This window comes from Mustelus asterias, chromosome 21 (genome assembly GCF_964213995.1).
Source record: "Mustelus asterias chromosome 21, sMusAst1.hap1.1, whole genome shotgun sequence".
In the NCBI taxonomy this organism is placed as follows: Eukaryota; Metazoa; Chordata; class Chondrichthyes; order Carcharhiniformes; family Triakidae; genus Mustelus; species Mustelus asterias.
The window spans coordinates 29203303-29215343 of record NC_135821.1 but is presented as its reverse complement, the minus strand read 5'-3'; the positions used below and the strand labels follow the sequence as shown (position 1 = coordinate 29215343).

Genomic DNA, 12041 nt, shown 5'->3' with positions numbered 1-12041 from the left:
GCCTCGGACACTAACCCTGAGGGACTCCTGCAGAGATGTCTTGGAGCTGAGATGACTGACTCTCCACAACCACAACCATCTTCCTATGTACCAGGTATGACTCCAACCAGCGGAGAGTTTGTCTCCTGATACCCATTGATTTTGCTAGGGCTCCTTGATGCCACATCCGGTTGAATGCGGCCTTGATGTCGAGGGTTGTCACTCTCACCTCACCTCTGGAATTCACCTCTTTTGTCCATGTTTGAACCAAGGCTGTAATGAGGTCAGGAGCTGAGTGACCCTGGTGAACCCAAACTGGGCGTCACTGAGCAGGTTATTGCTGAGCAGGTGCTGCTTGATAGCACTGATGATGACGCTACCATCACTTACTAGTGATCGAGAGTAGACTGATTGGGCGGCAATTGGCTGGGTTGGATTTGTCCTGCTTTTTGTGTCCAGGACACACATGTACCTGTGAAGAATAAGTAAGTGAGGGAGTGGAGTGAGTGAGGGAGTGGGGAATGGAGCGAGTGAGGGAGTGGGAAGTGGAGTGAGTGAGGGAGTGGGGAACGGAGCGAGTGAGGGAGTGGGGAATGGAGCAAGTGAGGGAGTGGGGAATGGAGCGAGTGAGGGAGTGGGGAATGGAGTGAGTGAGGGAGTGGGGAATGGAGCGAGTGAGGGAGTGGGGAACGGAGCGAGAGAGGGAGTGGGGAGTGGAGTGAGTGAGGGAGTGGGGAGTGGAGTGAGTGAGGGAGTGGGGGTGGAGGGAGTGAGGGAGTGGGGGGTGGAGGGAGTGGGGAGTGGAGGGAGTGAGGAATGGAGTGAGCGAGGGAGTGGGGAGTGGAGCGAATGAGGGAGTGGAGTGAGTGACGGAGTGGGGAGTGGAGCGAGTGAGGGAGTGGGGAGTGGAGTGAGTGAGGGAGTGCGGAATGGAGTGAGTGAGGGAGTGGAGTGAGTGAGTGAGTGGGGAGTGGAGCGAGTGAATGAGTGGGGAGTGGAGTGAGTGGGGAGTGAGTGAGTGAGAGAGTGGAGTGAGTGAGTGGGGAGTGGAGCGAGTGAAGGAGTGGGGAATGGAGTGAGTGAGGGAGTGGGGAATGGAGTGAGTGGAGTGGGGAATGGAGTGAGTGAGGGAGTGGAGTGAGTGAGTGAGGGAGTGGAGCGAGTGAAGGAGTGGGGAATGGTGAGTGAGGGAGTGGGGAATGGAGTGAATGAGGGAGTGGAGTGAGTGAGGGAGTGGGGAATGGAGTGAGTGAGGGAGTGGGGTGAGTGAAGGAGTGGGGAATGGAGTGAGTGAGGGAGTGGGGAATGGAGTGAATGAGGGAGTGGAGTGAGTGAGGGAGTGGGGAATGGAGTGAGTGAGGGAGTGGGGAGTGGAGTGAGTGAGGGAGTGGAGTGAGTGAGGGAGTGGGGATTGGAGCGAGTGAGGGAGTGGGGAGTGGAGCGAGTGAGGTAGTGGGGAATGGAGCGAGTGAGGGAGTGGGGAATGGAGTGAGTGAGGGAGTGGGGAATGGCGCGAGTGAGGGAGTGGGGAATCGAGCGAGTGAGGGAGTGGAGTGAGTGAGGGAGTGGAGTGAGTGAGCGAGTGGGGAATGGAGCGAGTGAGGGAGTGGGGAATGGAGCGAGTGAGGGAGTGGGGAATGGAGCGAGTGAGGGAGTGGGGAATGGAGCGAGTGAGGGAGTGGAGTGAGCGAGGGAGTGGAGTGAGTGAGGGAGTGGGGAACGGAGCGAGTGAGGGAGTGGAGTGAGTGAGGGAGTGGGGAACGGAGCGAGTGAGGGAGTGGAGTGAGTGAGGGAGTGGGGAATGGCGCGAGTGAGGGAGTGGAGTGAGTGAGGGAGTGGAGTGAGTGAGGGAGTGGAGAATGGAGCGACTGAGGGAGTGGGGAGTGGAGTGAGTGAGGGAGTGGGGAGTGGAGTGAGTGAGGGAGTGGAGTGAGTGAGGGAGTGGGGAGTGGAGAATGGAGCGACTGAGGGAGTGGGGAGTGGAGTGAGTGAGGGAGGGAGTGGGGAGTGGAGCGAGTGAGGGAGTGGAGTGAGTGAGGGAGTGCGGAGTGGAGCGAGTGAGAGAGTGGAGTGAGTGAGGGAGTGGGGAGTGGAGCGAGTGAGGGAGTGGAGTGAGTGGGCAGTGGAGTGAGTGAAGGACTGGGAGTGAAGCGAGTGAAGGAGTGGGGAATGGAGTGAGTGAGGGAGTGGGGAATGGAATGAGTGAGGGAGTGGAATGAGTGAGTGGGGAGTGGAGCGAGTGAAGGAGTGGGGAATGGAGTGAATGAGGGAGTGGGGAATGGAGTGAGTGAGTGAGTGGAGTGAGTGAGTGGGGAGTGGAGCGAGTGGGGAGTGGAGTGAGTGAGGGAGTGGGGATTGGAGTGAGTGAGGGAGTGAGGAGTGGAGGGAGTGAGGGAGTGGGGAGTGGAGGGAGTGGGTAGTGGAGGGAGTGGGGAGTGGAGTGAGTGAGGGAGTGGAGTGAGTGAGGGAGTGTGGAGTGGAGGGAGTGGGGAATGGAGTGAGTGAGGGAGTGGTGAGTGAGGGAGTGGTGAGTGGAGTGAGTGAGGGAGTGGGGAGTGGAGTGAGTGAGGGAGTGGGGAGTGGAGTGAGTGAGGGAGTGGGGAGTTGAGTGAGTGACGGAGTGGGGAGTGGAGTGAGTGAGGAAGTGGGGAGTGGACTGAGTGAGGGAGTGGAGTGAGGGAGTGGACTGAGTGAGGGAGTGGGGAGTGGAGTGACTGAGGCAGTGGGGAGTTGAGTGAGTGACGGAGTGGGGAATGGAGTGAGTGAGGGAGTGGAGTGAGTGAGGGAGTGGAGCGAGTGAGGGAGTGGAGTGAGTGAGGGAGTGGGGAGTGGAGTGAGGGAGTGTAATGAGTGTGGGAGTGGAGTGAGTGAGAGAGTGGGGAATGGAGTGAGTGAGGGAGTGGGGAGTGGAGTTAGTGAGCGATTGGGGAGTGGGGTGAGTGAGGGAGTGGAGTGAGTGAGGGAGTGGAGTGAGTGAGGGAGTGGAGTGAGTGAGGGAGTGGGGAGTGGAGTGAGTGAGGGATGGAGTGGGGAGTGGAGTGAGTGAGGGAGTGGGGAATGGAGTGAGGGAGGGAGTGGGGAGTGGAGTGAGTGAGGGAGGGAGTGGGGAGTGGAGTGAGTGAGGGAGTGGGGAGTGGAGTGAGTGTGGGAGTGGGGAATGGAGTGAGTGAGGGAGCGGGGAGTGGAGTGAGTGAGAGAGTGGGGAGTGGAGTGAGTGAGAGAGTGGGGAGTGGAGTGAAGGAGGGAGTGGGGAGTGGAGTGAGTGAGGGAATGGGGAATGGAGTGAGTGAAGGAGTGGGGGGGTGGAGTGAGTGAGGGAGTGGAGTGAGTGAGGGGGTGGGGATTGGAGTGAGTGAGGGAGTGGGGAGTGGAGTGAGTGAGGGAGTGGGGAATGGAGTGAGTGAGAGAGTGGGGAGTGGAGTGAGTGAGAGAGTGGGGAGTGGAGTGAAGGAGGGAGTGGGGAGTGGAGTGAGTGAGGGAGTGGAGTGAGTGAGGGAGTGGAGTGAGTGAGGGAGTGGGGAGTGGAGTGAGTGAGGGATGGAGTGGGGAGTGGAGTGAGTGAGTGAGGGAGTGGGGAATGGAGTGAGGGAGGGAGTGGGGAGTGGAGTGAGTGAGGGAGGGAGTGGGGAGTGGAGTGAGGGAGGGAGTGGAGGGAGTGAGGGAGTGGGGAGTGGAGTGAGTGAGGGAGTGGGGAATGGAGTGAGTGAGGGAGTGGGGGGTGGAGTGAGTGAGGGAGTGGGGAGTGGAGTGAGGGAGGGAGTGGGGAGTGGAGTGAGTGAGGGAATGGGGAATGGAGTGAGTGAGGGAGTGGGGGGTGGAGTGAGTGAGGGAGTGGAGTGAGTGGGGAGTGGAGTGAGTGAGGGAGTGAGGGAGTGGGGAGTGGAGGGAGTGGGGAGTGGAGTGAGTGAGGGAGTGGAGGAGTGAGGGAGTGGGAGTGAGTGAGGGAGTGGAGTGAGTGAGGGAGTGGGGATTGGAGTGAGTGAGGGAGTGGAGTGAGTGAGGGAGTGGAGTGAGTGAGGGAGTGGGGAGTGGAGTGAGGGAGTGGAGTGAGTGAGGGAGTGGAGTGAGTGAGGGAGTGAGTGAGTGAGTGGGGAGTGGAGTGAGTGAGGGAGTGGGGAGTGGAGGGAGTGGGGAGTGGAGTGAGTGAGGGAGTGGAGTGAGTGAGGGAGTGGAGTGAGTGAGGGAGTGGAGTGAGTGAGGGAGTGAGGAGTGGAGGGAGTGGGGTGTGGAGTGAGTGAGGGAGTGGAGTGAGTGAGGGAGTGGAGTGAGTGAGGGAGTGGGGAATGGAGTGAGTGAGGGAGTGGAGTGAGTGAGGGAGTGGAGTGAGTGAGGGAGTGGGGAGTGGAGTGAGTGAGGGAGTGAGTGAGGGAGTGGGGAGTGGAGTGAATGATGGAGTGTAGTGAGTGAGGGAGTGAGTGAGGGAGTGGGGAGTGGAGTGAGTGAGGGAGTGGAGTGAGTGAGGGAGTGGAGTGAGTGAGGGAATGGAGTGAGTGAGGGAGTGGGGAATGGAGTGAGTGAGGGAGTGGAGTGAGTGAGGGAGTGGAGTGAGTGAGGGAGTGGGGAGTGGAGTGAGGGAGTGGAGTGAGTGAGGGAGTGGAGTGAGTGAGGGAGTGAGTGAGTGAGTGGGGAGTGGAGTGAGTGAGGGAGTGGGGAGTGGAGGGAGTGGGGAGTGGAGTGAGTGAGGGAGTGGAGTGAGTGAGGGAGTGGAGTGAGTGAGGGAGTGGAGTGAGTGAGGGAGTGAGGAGTGGAGGGAGTGGGGTGTGGAGTGAGTGAGGGAGTGGAGTGAGTGAGGGAGTGGAGTGAGTGAGGGAGTGGGGAATGGAGTGAGTGAGGGAGTGGAGTGAGTGAGGGAGTGGAGTGAGTGAGGGAGTGGGGAGTGGAGTGAGTGAGGGAGTGAGTGAGGGAGTGGGGAGTGGAGTGAATGATGGAGTGTAGTGAGTGAGGGAGTGAGTGAGGGAGTGGGGAGTGGAGTGAGTGAGGGAGTGGGGAGAGGAGGGAGTGGGGAGTGGAGTGAGTGAGTGGAGTGAGTGAGTGAGGGAGTGGAGTGAGTGAGGGAGTGGAGAATGGAGCGACTGAGGGAGTGGGGAGTGGAGTGAGTGAGGGAGTGGGGAGTGGAGTGGAGTGAGGGTGGAGTGGTGAGGGAGTGGGAGTGGAGAATGGAGCGACTGAGGGAGTGGGGAGTGGAGTGAGTGAGGGAGGGAGTGGGGAGTGGAGCGAGTGAGGGAGTGGAGTGAGTGAGGGAGTGCGGAGATGGAGCGAGTGAGAGAGTGGAGTGAGTGAGGGAGTGGGGAGTGGAGCGAGTGAGGGAGTGGAGTGAGTGGGCAGTGGAGTGAGTGAAGGACTGGGAGTGAAGCGAGTGAAGGAGTGGGGAATGGAGTGAGTGAGGGAGTGGGGAATGGAATGAGTGAGGGAGTGGAATGAGTGAGTGGGGAGTGGAGCGAGTGAAGGAGTGGGGAATGGAGTGAATGAGGGAGTGGGGAATGGAGTGAGTGAGTGAGTGGAGTGAGTGAGTGGGGAGTGGAGCGAGTGGGGAGTGGAGTGAGTGAGGGAGTGGGGATTGGAGTGAGTGAGGGAGTGAGGAGTGGAGGGAGTGAGGGAGTGGGGAGTGGAGGGAGTGGGTAGTGGAGGGAGTGGGGAGTGGAGTGAGTGAGGGAGTGGAGTGAGTGAGGGAGTGTGGGAGTGGAGGGAGTGGGGAATGGAGTGAGTGAGGGAGTGGTGAGTGAGGGAGTGGTGAGTGGAGTGAGTGAGGGAGTGGGAGTGGAGTGAGTGAGGGAGTGGGGAGTGGAGTGAGTGAGGGAGTGGGGAGTTGAGTGAGTGACGGAGTGGGGAGTGGAGTGAGTGAGGAAGTGGGGAGTGGACTGAGTGAGGGAGTGGAGTGAGGGAGTGGACTGAGTGAGGGAGTGGGGAGTGGAGTGACTGAGGCAGTGGGGAGTTGAGTGAGTGACGGAGTGGGGAATGGAGTGAGTGAGGGAGTGGAGTGAGTGAGGGAGTGGAGCGAGTGAGGGAGTGGAGTGAGTGAGGGAGTGGGGAGTGGAGTGAGGGAGTGTAATGAGTGTGGGAGTGGAGTGAGTGAGAGAGTGGGGAATGGAGTGAGTGAGGGAGTGGGGAGTGGAGTTAGTGAGCGATTGGGGAGTGGGGTGAGTGAGGGAGTGGAGTGAGTGAGGGAGTGGAGTGAGTGAGGGAGTGGAGTGAGTGAGGGAGTGGGGAGTGGAGTGAGTGAGGGATGGAGTGGGGAGTGGAGTGAGTGAGGGAGTGGGGAATGGAGTGAGGGAGGGAGTGGGGAGTGGAGTGAGTGAGGGAGGGAGTGGGGAGTGGAGTGAGTGAGGGAGTGGGGAGTGGAGTGAGTGTGGGAGTGGGGAATGGAGTGAGTGAGGGAGCGGGGAGTGGAGTGAGTGAGAGAGTGGGGAGTGGAGTGAGTGAGAGAGTGGGGAGTGGAGTGAAGGAGGGAGTGGGGAGTGGAGTGAGTGAGGGAATGGGGAATGGAGTGAGTGAAGGAGTGGGGGGGTGGAGTGAGTGAGGGAGTGGAGTGAGTGAGGGGGTGGGGATTGGAGTGAGTGAGGGAGTGGGGAGTGGAGTGAGTGAGGGAGTGGGGAATGGAGTGAGTGAGAGAGTGGGGAGTGGAGTGAGTGAGAGAGTGGGGAGTGGAGTGAAGGAGGGAGTGGGGAGTGGAGTGAGTGAGGGAGTGGAGTGAGTGAGGGAGTGGAGTGAGTGAGGGAGTGGGGAGTGGAGTGAGTGAGGGATGGAGTGGGGAGTGGAGTGAGTGAGTGAGGGAGTGGGGAATGGAGTGAGGGAGGGAGTGGGGAGTGGAGTGAGTGAGGGAGGGAGTGGGGAGTGGAGTGAGGGAGGGAGTGGAGTGAGTGAGGGAGTGGGGAGTGGAGTGAGTGAGGGAGTGGGGAATGGAGTGAGTGAGGGAGGGGGGGGTGGAGTGAGTGAGGGAGTGGGGAGTGGAGTGAGGGAGGGAGTGGGGAGTGGAGTGAGTGAGGGAGTGGGGAGTGGAGTGAGTGAGGGAATGGGGAATGGAGTGAGTGAGGGAGTGGGGGGTGGAGTGAGTGAGGGAGTGGAGTGAGTGGGGAGTGGAGTGAGTGAGGGAGTGAGGGAGTGGGGAGTGGAGGGAGTGGGGAGTGGAGTGAGTGAGGGAGTGGAGTGAGTGAGGGAGTGGAGTGAGTGAGGGAGTGGAGTGAGTGAGGGAGTGGGGATTGGAGTGAGTGAGGGAGTGGAGTGAGTGAGGGAGTGGAGTGAGTGAGGGAGTGGGGAGTGGAGTGAGGGAGTGGAGTGAGTGAGGGAGTGGAGTGAGTGAGGGAGTGAGTGAGTGAGTGGGAGTGGAGTGAGTGAGGGAGTGGGGAGTGGAGGGAGTGGGGAGTGGAGTGAGTGAGGGAGTGGAGTGAGTGAGGGAGTGGAGTGAGTGAGGGAGTGGAGTGAGTGAGGGAGTGAGGAGTGGAGGGAGTGGGGTGTGGAGTGAGTGAGGGAGTGGAGTGAGTGAGGGAGTGGAGTGAGTGAGGGAGTGGGGAATGGAGTGAGTGAGGGAGTGGAGTGAGTGAGGGAGTGGAGTGAGTGGGAGGAGTGAGGAGTGGGGAGTGGAGTGAGGGAGTGGAGTGAGTGAGGGAGTGGAGTGAGTGAGGGAGTGAGTGAGTGAGTGGAGTGAGTGAGGGAGTGGGGAGTGGAGGGAGTGGGGAGTGGAGTGAGTGAGGGAGTGGAGTGAGTGAGGGAGTGGAGTGAGTGAGGGAGTGGAGTGAGGAGGAGTGAGGAGTGGGAGGGAGTGGGGTGTGGAGTGAGTGAGGGAGTGGAGTGAGTGAGGGAGTGGAGTGAGTGAGGGAGTGGAGTGAGTGAGGGAGTGGGGAATGGAGTGAGTGAGGGAGTGGAGTGAGTGAGGGAGTGGAGTGAGTGAGGGAGTGGGAGTGGAGTGAGTGAGGGAGTGAGTTGAGGAGTGGGGAGTGAAGTGAATGATGGAGTGTAGTGAGTGAGGGAGTGAGTGAGGGAGTGGGGAGTGGAGTGAGTGAGGGAGTGGAGTGAGTGAGGGAGTGGAGTGAGTGAGGGAATGGAGTGAGTGAGGGAGTGGGGAATGGAGTGAGTGAGGGAGTGGAGTGAGTGAGGGAGTGGAGTGAGTGAGGGAGTGGGGAGTGGAGTGAGGGAGTGGAGTGAGTGAGGGAGTGGAGTGAGTGAGGGAGTGAGTGAGTGAGTGGGGAGTGGAGTGAGTGAGGGAGTGGGGAGTGGAGGGAGTGGGGAGTGGAGTGAGTGAGGGAGTGGAGTGAGTGAGGGAGTGGAGTGAGTGAGGGAGTGGAGTGAGTGAGGAGTGAGGAGTGGAGGGAGTGGGGTGTGGAGTGAGTGAGGGAGTGGAGTGAGTGAGGGAGTGGAGTGAGTGAGGGAGTGGGGAATGGAGTGAGTGAGGGAGTGGAGTGAGTGAGGGAGTGGAGTGAGTGAGGGAGTGGGGAGTGGAGTGAGTGAGGGAGTGAGTGAGGGAGTGGGGAGTGGAGTGAATGATGGAGTGTAGTGAGTGAGGGAGTGAGTGAGGGAGTGGGGAGTGGAGTGAGTGAGGGAGTGGGGAGTGGAGGGAGTGGGGAGTGGAGTGAGTGAGGGAGTGGAGTGAGTGAGGGAGTGGAGTGAGTGGGAGTGGAGTGAGTGAGGGAGTGGAGTGAGTGAGGGAGTGGAGTGAGTGAGGGAGTGGAATGAGTGAGGGAGTGGGGATTGGCGTGAGTGAGGGAGTGGGGAGTGGAGTGAGTGAGGGAGTGGAGTGAGTGAGAGAGTGGAGTGAGTGAGGGAGTGGAGTGAGTGAGGGAGTGGAGTGAGTGAGGGAGTGGAGTGAGTGAGGGAGTGGAGTGTGTAGGAATTGGTGTAAGGATGGAGTGAGTAAGGAATTGGGCACAGTGAGGGAGTGGCGATGGAGTGAGTGAGGAGGGAGGAGTGAGTGAGGAGGGAGTGAGGGTTTGAGCACAGTGAGGGAGTGTAATATAATTGCTGTATTGTATTTACACTCAGTGTAAATGTCCACTCTTCCTGTTGCCATATTTCAGTTCTGCCCTAAATTACTGCGTTATTTTAGGAACTGGCAGTTTTAATACTGGGGATGAAATAGGACGTTGCAGATCTGCTTCTATTACACTGCATAAAGACTACACTTGTTTGCGACTACGCGACTCACAGCACCTTAGTCCAGCAATGATGAAATCAGTCCACCTACCTTAAACCAACAGGGTGTTACAGACTGAACACTGTTAACACAAACAAACTAATTTTATTAAGCTCTAAGAAATACAAATCAGCCCACAACATACTGGAACGATTAATGACATTTTACTTCCATAGCTGATCACTTTTTTGTCAAATGTCACACAGCGGGAATGGGGATGTAATTCTGAGTTTATATACCATTCTTACACAGGTGGCTGGGTGAAACAGCAGCTGGCAAACAGCTGGCATTCCCCCACACACCCTTTCCCCCTTTCCCACACCCTTTCCCCCTTTCCCACACCCTTTCCCACACCCTTTCCCCCTTTCCCACACCCTTTCCCAACTGTTCTGAGCACAGGTAATAACGAGCAGCAATCTCAGATTAGAAGAGTAGCCAGGGAGACAATCCGAGCGTGGGTTACAACGTTTCCAGGAAATATAGGAATGGGAATGGAAATGTATGTACAGCACAAGAAATGAGGAAGACAGGTACAGATTAATTACATAGAGAACAGGCTTACCGTGTGAACAGAGCAAGCCCCTTGTCCTGTGAACACACTGCTCACAGAGAGAAGACATTTACCAATTTCTTAACTGTCACTTGAACAGAGAAGTTTCCAGCATATCAATCCCATGTTGTCTACAGAGTTGATTTTGGCTGGGGCGGGGGCAGACTCTCAGTTTTGGCCTGTTTCTGGGTGACAGATGTAAATGTTGTCACGGAAAGCAAGGTTTCCTCCTGTAACTAATCCACGGTCCGCAATTCCTGCAGGAAAGGATTAAAGATCAGTTGATTTGGAATGACAGGGACTATCGACAAGTCTTACAAAGGCAAAGTAGCGTCATCATCTTCAGATTGTCACGTCCGGGTGACCTCTGAACCCTGAGGCAGGCACACTGCTCCAATCAGTGGTCATGTCCGGGTGACCTCTGAACCCTGAGGTAGGCTCCAATCAGAGGTCATGTTGTCCTTGCCTCCCAGGCTGGGCAACAGGTTGATGCAAACATAAATACCGCAAACACAAATACTATATATTAAATTTGTTCAAGCTGCTTATATATACTGGTTTCAAGTGTATCTATTTACAATTGATTTATCTAGTGTACTACTATTTTTTACGATCTTATATACATATAATCGATGCAACAACACTTTCTTTTTGCATTTTCATCAGTGTAGGCTCATGTTCAAGCTTTAAGATTGATTCAATGAACGCTAATAATTATAATGAACACTATAATAAATTATAATAGGGCACGCTGCTAAAGATGGTTCTATTTAGATTGTAGCTCCAATGAGACACAAGATTGCTCTATTCGAAAATGCAAAGTCACAAAGCCAGACTAACTTGTAAAGGTAAACAAGGTCCTGTGGGGATGATTCCCCCATCACCATCTCTAGAATATACATCCTTCTAAAGAAGGCTGATGGACGACTGGCAGCTTCGGATCCTCTTGTCGAGATGGCAGCAGATTGAAGATGATCTGGCAGAAGGTAATAGCAACAGGAGGAACTCCATCCCTTCGGATTTAACCGGTAACTAGCAGCAGAGTTCTGGCTGCCACTGCTGCCCCAAACTTGATCATTCTCAAGATACCTTCAGTTCAAGCGAGATGCTCCCATGGGGCTGGCTGGCTGGTAGACGTTGACGGGGGTGGTGGGGGGGAAGAATGGGATGCTGCACTCAGTGGCTGAAAGGGAATGAGATGACACAGGATACACTGACTGGGGGGAAGGTGGTCAGGAAGGCTGGGGGAGGCTGGGGAGGGGTCAGGAAGGCCGGGAGAGGCTGGGGAGGGATCAGGAAGGCTGGGGGAGACTGAGGAGGGGCAAGAAGACTGGGGGAGGCTGGGGAGGGGTCAGGGAGGCTGGGGGAGGGGTGAGGAAGGCAGGAGAGCTGTGGGGGGGAGGCTGGGCAGGAAGGCGGGAGAGGCTGTGAGGGGGGTGTGGGGGGAGGGGGGTCAGGAAGACCGGGAGTGGTGGGAGGGGTGGGGGGGGGGGGGGGTGGCGGGGCGGTACAGGAAGGTCGGGAGAGGGGAATACCGTGATTGGGATGCAACATTCCCGTAGACAGCAGTGGATGAGCCTCAGTTCCGAGCATGAATTCAGGTCAGCGCCTGTGGTGACAGCAGAGAAATACGACCAGCCGATAATGACAGAGTTTCTTCACTGTTGGGGAAAATGATAAAATTAAGGAGTTACAAAAGGAATCGTCTGTCAAATGTTTTTAAACTCCAGAGTTCCTCCCCTATCTCGCTCCTCTCCACAGCAAGTTGCTGTTGTTTAGATTTCTCCAGCCCAGACAGCTCTGAGTACCTGCTCACTGGGTATGTGCAGGACGCAGGCTGCTAGGTATTTGGTCACAAGGGAATGAAGGGATATGGGGATAGTGCGGGAAGGCGGACAGAAACACATGGTCTGCCATGATTACGCTGAATGGTGGAGCAGACCCGAAGGACCAAATGCCCCACTCAGCCCGAGTTCTTATGTTCTCAAGTGGATGGAGAGTCTGTTCAGGCCTCATTTGTTATTACAGGGGCAGCACGGTGGCACAGTGGTTAGCACTGCTGCCCCACAGCGCCAGGGACCCGGGTTCAATTCCAGCCTTGGGCCACTGTCTGTGTGGAGTTTGCACGTTCTCCCCGTGTCTGCGTGGGTTTCCTCCGGGTGCTCCGGTTTCCTCCCACAGTCCAAAGATGTGCAGGTTAGGCGGATTGGAAATGGTAAATTGCCCCTCAGTGTCCCGAGATGTGTATGTTAGGGGATAAATACGAGAGGCTACAAGGATAGGGTCTAGGTGGGATGCTCTGTTGGAGAGTGAGTGCAGACTCAATGGGTCGAATGGCCACCTATTCCTAAAGATCAAAGAATAGGTGGTAACGTGAAGCTTGGAATA

The 12041-nt window shown here is 56.9% G+C and overlaps 1 protein-coding gene across 3 annotated transcripts in view; it reads right to left on the bottom strand.

The window, feature by feature from the left end:
• Positions 1-9196: 9196 nt before the first annotated feature.
• The window catches only part of fam234b (family with sequence similarity 234 member B), a 78214-nt gene continuing 75369 nt past the window's right edge, over positions 9197-12041 (bottom strand). For all 3 annotated transcript variants that reach the window (XM_078237651.1, XM_078237652.1, XM_078237653.1), the window contains exon 13: positions 9197-11314. The gene's annotated coding sequence lies outside the window, so the exon portion shown is untranslated. The remainder of the gene's footprint in view (positions 11315-12041) is intronic.